Raw genomic sequence first — 17,549 nt, 5'->3', positions numbered from 1 at the left:
GTATTTGTTATGTTTATAAAATCTGTTTTTTCAGTTCCTGATATTATTACACTTGTATCATCAGCAAACATAGTTGCTTCACCTTTAAGTAATCTTACTGTTTGTGGAAGGTCATTGATAAATAGTATAAATAATATTGGCCCCAATATTGAGCCTTGAGGTACACCAATGGTTACTGGATTTTTTTGCGAAATGTATTCTATTAATCTTCCATTGTTATTTCTATGAGTAAGTGCTGTAACTTGATAACGGTTATGTAAATATGATTGAAATATTTTAAGTGGTACTCCTCTTACCCCATATGATTCTAATTTTGTAATTAACAACTTATGATCTACACAATCAAAAGCCTTAGAGAGATCAGCAAGATGATAAGATTAGTGTGTCGCATAGGAGCTCTAAACAGTATGAGTGTTCGAGTAAAGTTTTGTTTGTACTCTGGTTAGTGTTATGTTATTATATTTTAAGTTTAGTTCAGAGGCAACGACGAGATTCCATTGAAGATCACTTCAAATTTGTCAACACATAAGTGCTTATATTTTCATTAGTGGCATCCCTGGCACCTCAGGGTCAGGCTTCCTTAATTAAACATCACTTCAGGCATTTATGGTTACTTTCACATGAAGGTTGAGGCCCTTTTGTGTAGGTCTGTTACACAAAAGTCTTTCGCCACATCGAAAGTTCCCACTTCACATAACAACAATTTCCTCGTTCTCTACCAAAGGCAGTATTAAATCTCGGATGGGAGTGTCGTAGTCACGGATATCACACCCCGTGATGAAGCTGGTTATGTCCTATTCTCGGGTAGGGTTCAGGCCTTGTGGCAGGGGGAAAATTATCACTATCCGTACTACAATGAAAGTTCGTCAGTTTGGATGCAACGATTTACTTAGCCTTTCACAAAGTCCCTTTACATAGGCGGCTCGAGGCACAACACCCGTTCTCCCCGCGGAGTGAAGCTCTGTTGCACGTGTTTCGGTTGGCAGGCGCCAAGTGCGGGCTGCCCCCGTGGTCTCGCGATATGTATGTTTGAAGAACTTTTTATGCCCCTTCTGAATAATAGCGAAAAAAACAAAGTCAGTTTGAATGCCAGCGCCGGAAACGTGGAGCACGTCTCGTTGTGGTACGCCCGTGTCCGCCGATACGTGCAATGTCTATTTGCACGGAGACAAGAAAAACCATTATATACAATTGAACTATTTACAAAAATGAAAAGCCGCATAACCCGCGTGGTCGTGAAGCCTCAATTCCCCTTGACACGATCTCACCCGTCGGTGTTCTTGGCTCTGCGTCTCACCGTGCGACCGCCTCGTCCCGTCGCCAGATGCCAACTACGTCGTTGCCTTGCGACACTCGTCCCTTGACATGTCTGTCCCGTCCGGCCGCCAGACTCCGACTGCCTCTCCTCTCCTGCCGTGCGTCGCGTCTCTCCCCCCGTCCTCCCCCCACTCCGCGACACGTGCAGCGCTCGGAGAGATTCCGGGTGTTGGCCTCGGCTTTATCGCCCGGTGCAACAGTTAACATAAATATCACATAATATTTAGAAAAACATATAATAATAATTACAAAAATTACAGAAAAATAATACATGACCCATAATTAAATATAAACGTACGTTCTTAATATTCAAATTACAGTGTCACACTGCACGGGCAGCGGTGGAACAGTAGTTGGCGCAGCATAATGGTCTTTATGAGCAGGGGAGACACTTGGGTCGACGTCAGGATTAGATACTTGTCCACGGTACACTGGAATATTGGAGCATGCCAGATAGCAAAAATGGCAACACCACTGCAGAGAGTAATTAGTGTTTATATTCCAGTGCACAAGCAATAACTTAAAAGGAAAGATAGATGAAGCAGTGTGTACTAACTGTTTCATGTTTTTTATGAAGTCACATAAATACAAACTGGTAATTTTTGACGTGACAATGTCTAATAAATCGATGAACACCGGCTGCACACACGTAAAAGTGTCCCATAATGCACTGACGCCGCCGTCGGTGCTCCCTCTGAGCGCACAGGCCGTTATGTGTCCTCAACACCCGAATCAGTGCCAGTGCTATGAAAACACCCGCACATGTAGCATAGTGCAGGGGGGAGCAGTGCCTCGAACGGCGTGACGTAAGTCACGGCCGGCTGTGTATACGAAGGGCCCTGCCGGGGGTGGAAATGCGCAAAAGGGAATTCAGTGCATATGCAATTTAAATAACAAACACGAACTAAAACTTTTAATATGTCAAATATTTCTTAATAATTAATTAATGAAGTTGTAAACTCTTTTCGTTCACAAAACTGGCCGGCATCATCTTCCCGCGCTCCGTAGCTTCCCGCGGATTTTCCTCCCATCCCTGGCCGAGTTGCCAGGGAGAATCGTGAGTAGCCTTCCAGCACTCACCAGGTCCGGCAGCCCCGCGCACGTGGAGCATCCAACTTTTCGCGCCAGAATCATATGTAGCTTCAATAGGTAATATTTCTAAATCTACTTTCATCAGCTCCACGGTCGTCCCTACCTCGGCCGTATGATGTGTCGTACGATCCGTCAATAAAATGTGTGACTCGACTACGAGTCGTTTTCGTGTGCTACATAAATCTTAGTGTTTTAGGGCATCCCACCGAGGTGCCTGTGCTTCACGCCATTATCACTCCATCCGGAGAACTTGAACATTGCCCACGCGGGGCGGCATTACGCCTAACGCGAAACTAGACTTTATAATGCATCATATCTTGGGACATGCCACGGTCGCGGGTGAGTTACCACATCAGGTACCACCGCGCCCGTACCCAGCTTAACATGGCCCCACGCCACCACGAGGACGAGCCCTCATTTGTCACGTAATTTCCCTGCACGGAGGGACTAGTATCATCCCGAGCTCCGGGACATTCTTGTAGTAAACTTTAATGTTATATTTCAATGTTAGTATTAGTGTTCACCATCAACCATGTGTAAGTGTCAATTTTAGTGTTTTGTGTAATTTCTCAATCAGTAACTAGTGAACTCTCATCGGAACGCACCGTCCGGACTAACACGTCCTAATCACTAACTTCGCCGCGTGCCTTAATCGTCGTCGCCATCGCCCTCAGAATAGCCTGCGCCCCTCGATGTGGTAGTCTCCCGGAATACCGCCAGACGCTAACCAGTACCGCCAATCTAGGGCCGTGTGAGCGGAGATGAGAAGGTAGACGATGATACGGCCAGTCACGTGAAGATGTACTGTACCAGGTGAAGTATTGTAACGTGTGGCGCAGCAATAAAACCAGTTATGTTTACGTGTGTTTTTCAATAGTACGGCGTCCTGGGTGGCCAGAACAACCCGGGGGGCCCTCTGTAGACACGTCCCTGCCTGCAGCCACGAGGCAAAGAACCTCGCCCTCGAGACCAAATTCTAGTTAACGTAATTTAACTATAATAATTTCAGGACAGGCAACGGGGATGGCATCAGCACATTGTCCTACTACAGATGTGTCCAGTATGCTCATTGTACGCATGCGCCATATCTCTCTTCCACTCGATTGGAACAACAATCGATTTGACTTTACAATCATGTTTTTGTCATTTCAATTATTAATATTATATAATTTGACGATCATCCACCGATTTTCAGCACAATCGGTACGGTTATTTTAAAGTAATGTTGAATTTTCAAATACGTTTTTAACGAACAATGGTGTTTTACATTTACACATAATAATTCAAATTACACCTGGGATCATTTGCACAATTTTTTTAAAAAATATTGGAACACATTATAAATAAGTTTGGTGTATTTGGGATGCGTATTTGTAATAAATTCGTATTATAAAAATGAGATAATTTTATTCCCCTATGGTGCTGCTTTCTATGGTGATAGACGCGAACCGAAAGAATCGTGCTCTCTATCAGCTGTCGCGGGAACCAGGCACTCGTTAATACATATTTTCCTTTGTTTATCGCGAGGAGCGTTATTATTAATGCATTATAAATAAAATCTCGTGCCCGGGGGCCACAATTGCATATCATTTTGAGCACTGGAAGACCTAAAAACTTAAAATATTCTCGACGAAATTTAATCTGTGTTTTTCATTGCTTATTACAACAACAATTTCGGCAATAAAGGTTAATTATTCTTGCATTTTAAAAATCAGATTACTAGTATAATTTCAGTAATTTATTATTTTATTATTAAAAAAAGTAGTATCTGCCGGCGAGTGCAGTAACTAATAGTTTATGTTACAATTGACTAAAAAATTATGGCGATTCATATAATTGATGATAGATATTTGATTATAATTTATTTATATGAAAACTTGTTTATAATTATATTTAAACTTTATAGCTAATGCCAGTTTTTTAAATTAATTACAAGTCATCTACACGTGAACTGTTTCGATGACTGTTTATAAAGTGAAGTGAAAAGTTAATGTGGTTTTCATTGCTTATTACAACAACAATTTCGGCAATAAAGGTTAATTATTCTTGCATTTAAAAAATCTGATTACTAGTATAATGTCAAGTTGACGCCGTCCCCGTTGCCTGGTCTGATTCTACGTGGATTTTAACTGTTTGATTATTTTTGGATCTCAAGGGTGGGGTTCCTGGCCTCGTGGCTGCAGGCAGGGACGCGGCGACAAAGGGCCCCCCGGGCTGTTATGGCCTCCCAGGACGCCTGATTAATGAAACACGCACATACTTGTAGTTGTTTTATTGCGTAGCACAATCTACACGTCACACGATCACGTAACTGGCCGCCTCATCGTCGACCTAAGCTCCGCGCACGATGAACCTGTTCTGGCTTATGCGAATGTCCGTGGACGTAACGCGAAGTGCGTGAGTGATAGGTCCCGCCAATTACTTATGAAAACACATTACACTATAAGGGCGGTAGGTCCCGCGAATTTACTTATGAAAACACGTTACACTATAAGGGCGGTAGGTCCCGCGAATTTACTTATGAAAACACGTTACACTATAAGGGCGGTAGGTCCCGCGAATTTACTTATGAAAACACATCGCACTAAATCACTGTGATAAGTCCCGCACAGGAGGATGCACAGGTGGCTAGTCCGCGTGGTGGCGAGGGCCACGTTAAGCTGGGTACGGACACGGTGGAATCTTGAACGATATCACACACGTGGCCGTGGCATGTCCCAGTTGATGACTCGTCCGACTGTTTGTGGTCGCGTTTGGCGCAGTGCTGCCCTGCGTGGGCAATGAACTATGTCCCGAGGTGGGACGTTAAAGCGTGAGGCGCAGGTGCCACTAGGGGCCACCTAATTAATTACGTAGGAAATAAAAGGTCCATGGATGGACTACACACTTTATTAATAGACCGGGCGTGATCGCTAACGGCCGATTTGGGCCGACCGGGGAGCTGATATAAAAACGATTGGGCTATAATTACCTATTGCAGTTACAGAATGTTGGCGCGAAAGTTGAAGGCTCCCCGTGCGTGGGCTGCCAGCCCCGGCCGAGTGCTGGATGGCGACTGCCTAACCTCCCTGGCCGCCGGGGCCAGGGAGGGGGGAAATTCCGCGGGAAAACTGCGGAGCGCGGGAAGATGACTTCGGCCAGTTTTGTGAATTATAACCCTTTATAAAATGATTATTGCATTAACATTGATTATTGATGGTTTTAGATTTATTAGTTTCTGTTTATATTATCCAATGCATGAATAAACAATACCCTTGCGCAGTGCCACACCCGGCCGGGCGCTTGGCACACGTAGGAGGCCGTGACTGACGTCACGCCGTTCGGGGCACTGCACTACGTTGCACGTACGGGCGCGTTCGGGGCGCGGCACTTATCAGGTGTTGAGGACACATAACGGCCTGTGCTCTCAGAGGGAGCACTGACGGTGGCGTCAAAGTATTTATTCTATTATTATTAAAATAAAAATGATTCAAATTTATTCATAAAAGTATGCAATTATTTCATCAATGTTTTGTTATGACATTGTCACGTTAAACTATCGTTCGTAAACCGACTTTACAGACAACCAATTTTTTTTTTAATTCGGTATTTGTGTGTAACATCACTTTCAGTTATGTGTGCGAAAGAGGTATACTTGGAACAACAGCTTCAGTCCATATTCGGACATTTTCAAAGGCAGTGACTGCTGTCCCACCAAGCTCCATCAAATTTGTGCTATTACCGATTATTTAGTTTCAGCCATTGAATTTCTTATTTGAAACTTTATTCTCATAAATTTCTACAAGGATGATATAATCCCCACCACATACTTGCAAGGCTGATGCCATGTGGCACATAGCCAGGCAGTTATATTAGGTACCAGCCAACTCCAGAAATTACCCTTATCACTTATTGACCACATCTGTGTATCAACTTCTGTCTTCCAGATTGAATTGTTTCCCATGTTTGTATAAAATTCTGCAGTATTATTATTGGAATGCTTTTCAAGAACACTTCTGAGTGTGCACCCTGCTACAATAAACCAAAAATTCCAATGACTGAACTGCAAATATTGTACTAACATTTCTTCTCTTTCTAGCCATTATCATAAAGGAAGAGTTTGGTGTCTCGTAAGTATTTGGGCATGTTTACAAGCCCAAAAAAATGTGAACCAGCTAGTTGTGCTTTTCGTCATCCATCACCACTTTTCTCGGTGTAAAGGTGATCTCCAATGGAACACATGGGCCGAACAGTCCATACAGAGCTGGCACCGGGCAAGCTGAACCAACACTCACCTCACCTGCAAATACATTGACGCAGGTCCTACTGCCTCCCTGGGGGATTATGGTGTGGGGCACGGAGGTCCTGAGGGGTCAGTGCAGTGGCGGATCCAGGATTTTGGTTTGGGAGGGGCTTGACCCAGCTGAGGCTACGCTTTATTAAGGCAAACACTAAAACAATAGTGGACCCAGATGCTTTTGGAGGGGGCTTGAGCCCCTTAGCCCCCCCTCTGGATCCGCTACTGGGTCAGTGTCAGCTATGTGGCCGGAGACAGTGGCGCATCGGTGGTGACGCTGCATGGATTGTTATGGTCGTCCAGGATGCCTCAATTTATGTAATCAAACTTCCAGAAGTTAAGATGCTGTGTTTACTGGTAACATAATCCTTTAAAAAGTCCTGTCATTGGCCTAGCCTGGTACACTTTGGGAGTCGTAGTCTTGTCTATATGCACAGCGATTCCGCTCTCTCGCGGCAATTCGGATCGTGTGAAGGTTACAAGTCTCTAGAGCGAACACAGTTCACTGGGCCATGCTGCTGGTGTAGTTTAACAAACCCTGCAAATATCACTTAATTCTTGTTGTCAGTCTTTCACAAAAAATAAATAAATAAATAAATAAACGACATGCCGTAATGCTGTTAACCATATCCTTTTATTCACATAAAAACAGTCATTTCTCCCACACATCTTTTCTTCCATTTCCTAACTCTCTAAACTAAAGCAGTGCTACCAACTCGGTAGCTAAAACTATACCTACGACACAAAATATATTTATTGCCGATAACACCTCGCCTCGATAAAATATTTTTAAGAAACAAACAATCTTTTCCTAAATTTGTCAAACAGTACACCACCAAGAGGCTTAGTAAAAATATCACCTAGTTGGTCACTGGTATTAACCTAGTCCAACCTAATGATGTTTTCAAACAGTTTCTCTTTTACAAAACACTTCTTAATCTTTAGATGTTTGACTCTAGAGTTGTCAGTGGCCATATGTGCGAGCTTTATAGTAGACTGATTATCTTCTAACAGAGTGATGGGGCAACTTCTATTTTAAAATCATGCAACAAGTCTTTCAACCAACAAGCCTCACTGGCCGCTTGACTAAGAGCAACAAATTCTGCTTCAGTGGATGACAGAGCCACTGAATGTCGTTTTTTGAAAACCAGATAATAGTACAGCCAAAACCTTAAAGCAACAATCAGTTGTAGACTTACAGTCATCACTACCTCCCCAGTCACTGTCCACATAGCCTACTACATCATCGTTCCTGTTCCAATAGTAATTTAAACACATATTTAACGTACCCTTGATATATCTAAGAACATTTTGCAGAAGTTTGTAAAGTAAAGTGTGACGTCCCTCGGCTTTAGGCCCCTGATTTCCCGTTCATGTAATTGTCCTGTTATGCCCGTACTAGTCTCGTCGGAGAGGTGTGGGTCCAGGCCGACGTGGCCGGGACCGGAAAATGCGGGACCTGGAGGGAGAGTGAGGTGGAGAAGAATGTTGGTAGGCTGTCGCAAGGAGAACACGGCATTGACGATTTCACGAGACTATTTTTATTAACGTCTTAAAGCCTGCCGCAGCCTGGCGGAACCGTCGCGGAACAAGCGCCCTACCCAGGGCGACCCGGACTCCCAGAAGACCGTACTGTTCGCGAATACGTTTCAACACGAATCGAAAAGTTCTCAATGCAAAACTGACCCCGTTAGAGATGACACGGTGACGAAGCGCTGTACGTACGCGGCCCGTTACGTAATGTCCCTTAAGGCGGCGAAGGTTCAGAAACCTGTAATAACACGTTCGCGCTCCAGAAACTCTCAGCTGGACACGTCTCCCGAAAAACTCGTAAATCAAGCACGTTGATGGTTCGCGGAGGCAGCTCAGCTGCCGCGGCAGTCTGTGAACTGAACGAACGACTAGCCACGAGCGCAAGGTACGCGCCTCGCGGAGCAGTGTACACGTCTGTCTCCGCTCGAGACCAGGACACGACTGACTCTCCCCGCCCGCCCGCGGGCCGCGGGGAGGGGAGGGGAAATCGGCCGGCATGGGAGAGGTCCCGTCCCGCGGCGCGCCAGGCTGTGGCTACATATTAACATGGCGAAACCCTTCAGAAAAGTTACAAAATTATTTATACAGCTTAAACGAGACATTAATCAAACTGCAAATTTACACAAGAATTAATAAATAAATTAAGTTATTTACATAATTTTTTAAGACCCATGATCGTTTGAAAATATATACACACAGAATTACAATTACACAGAGAAAACCTCACTGGCATGCTAGGGCGCACGCGGGTGCGTCCCTGGCCGTCGCACTTCACAGGGGAAACAAGGGAGGACGTTGACGAGGCATAACGGCCTGAAGGAGCCGAGGAGACACTTGGGTCGACGTCAAATGCCCCCCCTCCAACGAGGTCGTTATGTCCGTCAACGCCTCTCATTTACTCAAATGGACATGATACACCGGGCCGTGGCACTGGAGCACTGACCTGCTGAGTCCGGCGCCCTCGTGACAGATGGAAGGGGCGTGGTACCTTTCGCGGCGCGCGCGGCAGCAGGCGGCGGCGGCGCCGTGTCCAAGGTGGCCCTCATGACAGGTGGAAGGGGCATGGCACCTTTCGCGGCGCGCGCGGCAGCAGGCGGCGGCGTCGCGTCCAAGGTGGCCCGCGTTTCAGACCGAAGGGGCGTGGCACCTTTCGCGGCGCACGCGACAGCAGGCGGTGGCGTCGCGTCCAAGGTGGCCCGCGTGGCGGCGGTCGTGGCACGCCCTTGGTATCGTGCAGTTGTCGCACACCCTTGATGTGCGTGCTGAGCAGCTGTGGCAGCACGGCCGGTTCGCACCGCGTAGGCCCCTCGTGAGCCCCTACGATAGTTGGGGGCGGCGGCGTCAGGGGCGGCGTGTCTGAGTCGGCCTGCCGTATCCACCCGGACGTCGCATGTCAGTCGTACCACAGGGGCTGGACGGGTGCGGCTTCCTCCGTCTGCTGTGATGTCCTGCTCGGCGTCTCCACCCCATAGGGCGGGGGCTGTGTTGGAGGCGGTGTCGGGGGCGGTGTCGGGGGCAGCATCGGCGGCGGCATCGGAGGCAGTGTCGGCGGCGGCGTCGGAGGCAGTGTCGGCGGCGGCGTCGGTTGCAGTGGCATCGGGAGTATCGCCGACTCCTGCAGCGCGTCGGCGTCCGCCCAGTGTGACCACTCGATCTCCGTGGTCGAGACACTTGCGGCAACACCCACACACAGGTTCGGTCGGCACTGGTCACACGTAAAGCCGGACATCCATTCCTCTTCTCGCGCGACCAGTTGTGAACACTCCCTGTGCCACAGATTCCCGCACGTCCCGCAGATCCGCCCATCAGATGTCCCGCCGGGGCATGACTCCGCACCGCACATTGTCCTACCATACGCCCGATATTCAAAGCAAAATCCGCACTCGTAATCTGCGAAGTGCTCGCAGCACTCGCCGGGCTCTGGAAAGTCCGCTTCCGCCCATGTCTCGTACGCTTCCTGGAAATCGTCCATGCTTATCGGGAGTGTCTCGCTGATCGGTAATTCAGTCCGTGTCTTCCTCTCGCGGCGTTATCTTGCACCGAAGATCCCTGCTGCGTCGCGATCTCAGGTTCGTGGCGCTCCCACGACGCATTATCTGTAGCGCCAGCAATCCTTGTCGCGTCGCCCGCCGTCTCCGGTTCACACCGCTCCCACGTCACGTTATCTTACGCCGAACGTCTCCGTTTCGCGACGTTCCCGCGCCTTGATAACTCTCGCCGACGTCTTGGGTTTCCATCGCTCCCACATCGCGTAATCTCGCGCCGACGTCTCGAGTTCGCGTCGCTCTCACGCCGCGTTATCTCCCGCCGGCGTGCCGGCGCGACGGCTTGAGTTCGCGTCACTCCCACGCCGCGCGGCTGCACCTGCTTCCGTCCTGTCCTGCACCTGTGCGCTTGCGTGCGCTTGCGTGTGTTTGCATGTGTTTGCGTATGCATATGGCCACACTAGTTGGGCGCCAAATGACGTCCCTCGGCTTTAGGCCCCTGATTTCCCGTTCATGTAATTGTCCTGTTATGCCCGTACTGCTCTCGTCGGAGAGGTGTGGGTCCAGGCCGACGTGGCCGGGACCGGGAAATACGGGACCTGGAGGGAGAGTGAGGTGGAGAGGAATGTTGGTAGGCTGTCGCAAGGAGAACACGGCATTGACGATTTCACGAGCCTATTTTTATTAACGTCTAAAAGCCTGCCGCAGCCTGGTGGAACCATCGCGGAACAAGCGCCCTACCCAGGGCGACCCGGACTCCCAGAAGACCGTACTGTTCGCGAATACGTTTCAACACGAATCGAAAAGTTCTCAATGCAAAACTGACCCCGTTAGAGATGACACGGTGACGAAGCGCTGTACGTACGCGGCCCGTTACGTAATGTCCCTTAAGGCGGCGAAGGTTCAGAAACCTGTAATAACACGTTCACGCTCCAGAAACTCTCAGCTGGACACGTCTCCCGAAAAACTCGTAAATCAAGCACGTTGATGGTTCGCGGAGGCAGCTCAGCTGCCGCGGCAGTCTGTGAACTGAACGAACGACTAGCCACGAGCGCAAGGTACGCGCCTCACGGAGCGGCGTACACGTCTGTCTCCGCTCGAGACCAGGACACGACTGACTCTCCCCGCCCGCCCGCGGGCCGCGGGGAGGGGAAATCGGCCGGCGTGGGAGAGGTCCCGTCCCGCGGCGCGCCAGGTTGTGGCTACATATTAACACGGCGAAACCCTTCAGAAAAGTTACAAAATTATTTATACAGCTTAAACGAGACATTAATCAAACAGCGAATTTACACAAGAATTAATAAATAAATTAAGTTATTTACATACTTTTTTAAGACCCGTGATCGTTTGAAAATATATACACACAGAATTACAATTACACCGAGAAAACCTCACTGGCATGCTAGGGCGCATGCGGGTGCGTCCCTGGCCGTCGCACTTCACAGGGGAAACAAGGGAGGATGTTGACGAGGCATAACGGCCTGAAGGAGCCGAGGAGACACTTGGGTCGACGTCAAGTGCTTGCACAGTTTGATATCTACTTAAGATTGTAACAACAGCACACAAATCAGGTCGTGATCCCATTGCAGCATACATTAAGGATCCAACTATTTTTCTACACTTTAAGTCTATTTCCTCATTTTCTGAGCATTCCTTTTTCAATAACTCATACTTGAAGTTTCTGTCGATGGGCAAGGACAAAGGTTTGCATTCTGACATACCATACAACTTAAGTAAGTTCTATAGATACTGTTTCTGACTTACGGTTGTACGATTACTAGCTAAATCCTGCTCGACATTAATACCTAGAAACCTTTTTACACAACCCAGCTCTTTCATTTTAATAGTGTAACATAGTGCATCTCTAAGATAACTGAGCTCATTTTTACAATTTACAAAATATAGAATATCATCAACATACACCAACAAAAACATTTTGGTGTTGCCTTTACATTTAAAATAAACACAGGCATCTTTGTCGGAACGTACAAAACCCAGTGATGACATTATTTTATCAAATTTAGATTTACACTATTTTGGGAGCATTTTTAAGGCCATAAATAGACTTATTTAGTTTACCAACAGGATACTCTGAATTTACACCCTCTGGTAATTTCAAATAGAGATCCTCATCAATTTCACTGTTAAGGAAAGCACTGCATACATCAATTTGTTTTACTGTTAAGTTCAGTTTGGTGGCCACACTCATAAACAATCTGAAAGTTTTAAGTTTTGCCACAGGAGCAAACAAGTTATACACTTCACATTCTTGCTCGAAACCTCTTGCCACTAGTCTTTCCTTGTATTTAGTTTCCCCAGTTTCAGTCCCCTTTTTTGTGAACACCCATTTTGAACTAACTACTTCTTTTCCTTCTGGCACCTGTGGTAAGGCCGTCCAAGTGTTGTTTTCATGCAACTGCTGAAGCTCGGCCTTAATTGCCTCCGCCCAACATTGTGAGTCCTCCCTATTCATTGTCTCTTTGTAACTCTTCGGTACCGCATCAGTTGCTACGAGTCCTAGATCGTACTCTGAGCACCACGCTGGCTTTCTTACACTCCATCCACTTGCGGTTTTAGGTGGCTTATTTTTGGAGGTTTCTCTGCTTGACACTTCAATTGGTCTCCCCTTTCATTGGTCTTCTTCAGTCACTACATCCTCAAACCCTTTAAAGGGAGAAGACATTCCTTCACTTTGTACTTCTTCCTCATCAGTACTGGAATTTGATTTTATTTATTCATCTTCTTGAGTCAGGTCTAGGCCAATCATTTCAATCTCTTCTACTTCAGATTCAGTCCTTGTTTCATGTCACTTTAGTCTCACAAACACCACGTCCCTTTTTATTTCAACTTTCTTCTGGTTTTTGAAGTAAATTCGATACCCTTTGGAATCTTTGTAACCAACAAAAACACCTTTCTCTCCTTTTGGGTCCCACTTCAGTCTCTTTTCTTTCGGTATATTAGTTTTGTCAAATCAACATTTTTCCTTTCCCAGACTTGATATGGTGTCTTATTATTTTCTCGAGCCTTTGAGGTCCTATTTAACACATACACACCTGTATTTACTGTCTCTGCCTATAGCTGTTTGTTAAGCCCTTTCCCACTGAGCATTGACCTAGCAGCTTCCAATAAGGTGCGAATGTCCCGTTCTGCTCTTCCATTTTGTTCTGGTGTATAAAATATTGTTGTCTGGTGTTGTATTCCATGGTCCTCAAGCAGCACTTTCACTTCCTGATTCACAAATTCTCCCCCATTATCACTTCTAAGCACTTTCACAGGCAGACCTGTAGCTTTTTCAGAAAAATTTATGTAGTATTTCAGCTGCTGAGACACCTCAGATTTACTCTTGAGAAAGTACACTTGTCGGTAATTTGATAAGTCATCTTTCAGTAGCAGAAAGTATCGAGACCCTCCCACAGACGCTACCTCCATTGGTTCACACACATCAGCATTTACCAATTGCAATGGAGCATCAGTATGTTGTTTTCTTTCACCAAATAGTAATTTATTCATTTTTCCCTCCAGACATGCTTCACATGACTCACTGTTGTCTGAGTACTTAATATTTTTTTGATTCAAGAAACTTTTCACATAGTCCAGGTTCTGATGACATAAGCTTTCATGCCACTCTCTCAACGAGCGTACCGCCACTAAGCAGTCTTGTTCCATGATTACGTCCAGAATATACAAATTTCCCTCATTTGCCACTGCACGAATCTGGCGGTCTTTATATACATAGCAATGATCGCCAGCCATTTTAACAGAATGACCCTTTTCAATTGCACTTGATACTGAGAATAGGTTCATTTTCAGCTCAGGGACCCACAATACATGGTTCAAGGTACTTTGCACATAATTCTGTCCATTGTAGACTTTGACGTCGTCCCAAGTGCTCCTCCAGCTCGCTGAGGCCATTATTGCCCGTTGCTGCTTCAGGCTTGCGTATGCACCGGCGCCTGTGCAGAGGCACCACCATAACAGTAATGTGCCTTTCATGAGGGTTCTATTTATGTAATTATGTGAGTGTGTAAATATCTATTTGTGTTGTGTACTTGTAGATGTGTTTCCCGGGTGACTGAGTCATGCCTCCCCGCCTGTGACCATGTTAGCTCCACGCACTCGCACACGAAGGGAAGAGGGGGGATTCATGTGCGCGCGGCAAGGGGGGAGGCTGCTGAGACGTCGCGGAGCAAGGATCGAGTTAGTTGCCGGAGTGGGATGAGAGAGTGCGGTCACGAAGTTGTGAGTGAGAGTCGAACGGACACTGTCAGTCGTGTCACCGTTGTCACGTCACCGTCATTCGCGTTGTCAGTAACATCACCATCAGTCACGTCACCATCGTTCGCGTCGGCAGTTACATCACAGTCTTTCGTGTCAACGTCATTCACGTCACCATCAGTCATGTCACCATCGTTCGCGTCGGCAGTTACGTCACAGTCTTTCGTTTCATCATCATTTGCGTCACTGTCAGTCACGTCACCGTCAGTCACGTCACCGTCAAGCACATCACCGTCGTTCGCGTCGGCAGTTACGTCACAGTCTTTCGTGTCATCGTCATTCGCGTCACTGCCAATCATGTCACCGTCATTCACGCCACTGCCAGTCACGTCACTGTCGTGTCACCGCCAGTCGCATCACTGTCGTGTCACCGCCAGTCGCGTCACTGTCGTGTCACCGCCAGTCACGTCACTGTCGTGTCACCGCCAGTCAGGTCACTGGTAGTGTCGTGTTGTGCTCAAAGTGCGTGGAGCCGGGCCTCGCCCTGATGGACTGTCACAGATGGGAGCCGTGACAGCCCATGTACAGTGTGTGACGTGTGAAGTAAACACAACTGAACGTCATAAACTCTTTTATTTCACCCGAGTTAGGGTAGTTACCTTGCCACATGGCATGTACCCTCTCTACCGGAGCAGCTGGGCAGCAACTCCGAACCACGGGAACAGCCCTAACGTCGACAACTTTCACATTTACTTGTCCGATACCTTGCACCTGAAGACTACGTCCATCATCAACGAGAACAGATTTATTCGATACTGGTGTAAAGTTCATGAGGAGGCCACGTTCAAATGTCATATGTTCACTTGCACCACTGTCCATGATCCAAGAGGTGGATCTTTTATGGTCCTCCAAATCACTTACACTATGCAATACACTTTTTGACATAACAAAGGCATTTTCATGTTTAGGTCTATACCTTTGCTTGCACTGAAACTTCAGATGTCCTTTCTTGCCACATTCAAAACACTTTCGTAAGTCTTTTTCCTCTCTGCATTGGTTTGCCACACGTCCCAGGAATCCACACTTGAAACACTTTAATCCCCCTGTCTTCTTGACTGTGTTCCCTTGACGTCGTCTGGCCGACGACCACCCCAGAGCCCGACCTGCACCCGCCAGTATACGCTCCCGCTAACGGAACACACCCCTGGCCATGGTCCACCCGAGTCAGGCGAGCCGAACAGCAATTAGAGGCAAAACCGCGGAAACCTGAGTAGACAAGAGAAGAACCGTACCCATTCCTCCTGAAACATTAAATTAGGATTTTAGCGACAATAAAATCTCTTCCAGACACACCCGTTTGGAGTCTAGCGTAATAAGGTCACGCCTGGCGCGAGAGAGGCCGAGCCTCCCTCGGACGCCATGCCAGTTCGGCAGTTCAGCGCAGCTCACGGACCGGGGCGGACCTACGTCCCACGGAGAGGCAACATCCTTTGTCTACATCGAAAGTAACGTCCGGTAAATATAGTCACTAATTAACAGAACCCCTTTTATTACTTAACCTCTCCGTGAGTACCCGGTCCCTTTTTCGGTCCAGGACCTAATCCGGCCGCATCAATTTAAAGACACCCCACACCACACTTGGTCAGCGGGGCTGCTCTTCAGTACACGGCACGGGCCGCCTCCCGCAACTTACAGAACTTTATTTAAGGTCACGCGCACGGCGCTGACCGCAAACCCGCAAGGGAACTTGGACAAACTTAATTGCGGTGCGTGTTTCACCACAGTGGGCACAACACCCGCGCCGAGACATTTGCATACGGGATTGGCCGTCTCCAATCGCCCGCCCCCTTAATTCAGTGTATTTTTTGTATCCCGTATTTTGTATTGCTAACTTACGTTACCCGAGTAACGAGTGCCACGTAACTTGTGCGCGCCCCCTTAATCCAGTGTATTTTTGTATCCCGTATTTTGTATTGCTAACTTACGTTACCCGAGTAACGAGTGCCACGTAACTTGTGCGCACCCCCTTAATTCAGTGTATTTTTGTGTCCCGTACTTTGTATTGCTAACTTACGTTACCCGAGTAACGAGTGCCACGTAACCTGTGCGCGCCCCCTTAATTCAGTGTATTTTGTGTCCCGCCTTTGTGTTACGAAATTACGTTACCTGCGTACCCAGTGAGACGTCTGAGACGTAACAGCGTCCGAGGCCACGTAACGCGGAACACAAACAATACGGCGCCACGGAATAACGAGTAAACCCCCCCCCCCCCCCGGGGACCTGTGTAGAGTGTTGTATTGTGTACGACTCGTTCCTATGAATAAAAGGTACGACACCACCACCTCAACTCCACGTCTCTTATTTAAAATCATCTCACGCAACACCGCCGCCGGCCCTAGTGGGCCACGCAGGGGCACATACATCCACGACCCCAAATTCACGACTAGAAACGAGCTACTCTGGCGCCCACCCGGACAACACAGATCAAGAACCGCCTTTTCCCACTAGGAGCCACACCGGGACTCGAGCCCGAGACCCCGGACGACGGCACCCTTTATATGATCCTGCCACCATAGCCACATCCTCATCCTTGCTTTCAGACAACCTCTCTTCTTCCACTAGTAGTCGTGCCACCAGGTCATCAAGTTTTTGTTTACTAGTTTCTACAGATTCCCATGCTGTCACAAAGTGATCAAATCTTTCTGGCAGTGACATTAATAATTTTGTAATCGTGAACTGTTCCGACACTTCTTTTCCTGCCTGTTTAAGCAAGTGACACAATTCTTGTATTTTTGACAAATATGTAGACATGTCAGAACCCTGCTCGTGCTGAAACTGAAAAAAAAAAGTTGTTGCAGTAAGTGTACACTTGTACTCGACTGCTGCTCATACACACTAAGAAGCTTCCTCCACATCTCGCTTGCAGTGGTGCAAGTAAGTATGTGCATCATTGCAGTCTCACTCAAACGCATTACAAAAATACTCTGAGCTTTTGCATCTCTTTTTTGCCACTCACCTTGATCTTTTTCCGGTTTAATGTCTGTTCCATCCACAACTGAAAAAAGATTCATTCCCCGCAACAACACCGACACCTGGAAATTCCACACGTTCCAGTTCTTCTGCCCCTCCAA

The sequence above is a fragment of the Bacillus rossius genome, chromosome 10, assembly GCF_032445375.1.
Source record: "Bacillus rossius redtenbacheri isolate Brsri chromosome 10, Brsri_v3, whole genome shotgun sequence".
NCBI lineage: Eukaryota > Metazoa > Arthropoda > Insecta > Phasmatodea > Bacillidae > Bacillus > Bacillus rossius.
The sequence above is the reverse complement of the archived record's forward strand: the minus strand, read 5'-3'. Positions refer to the sequence as shown.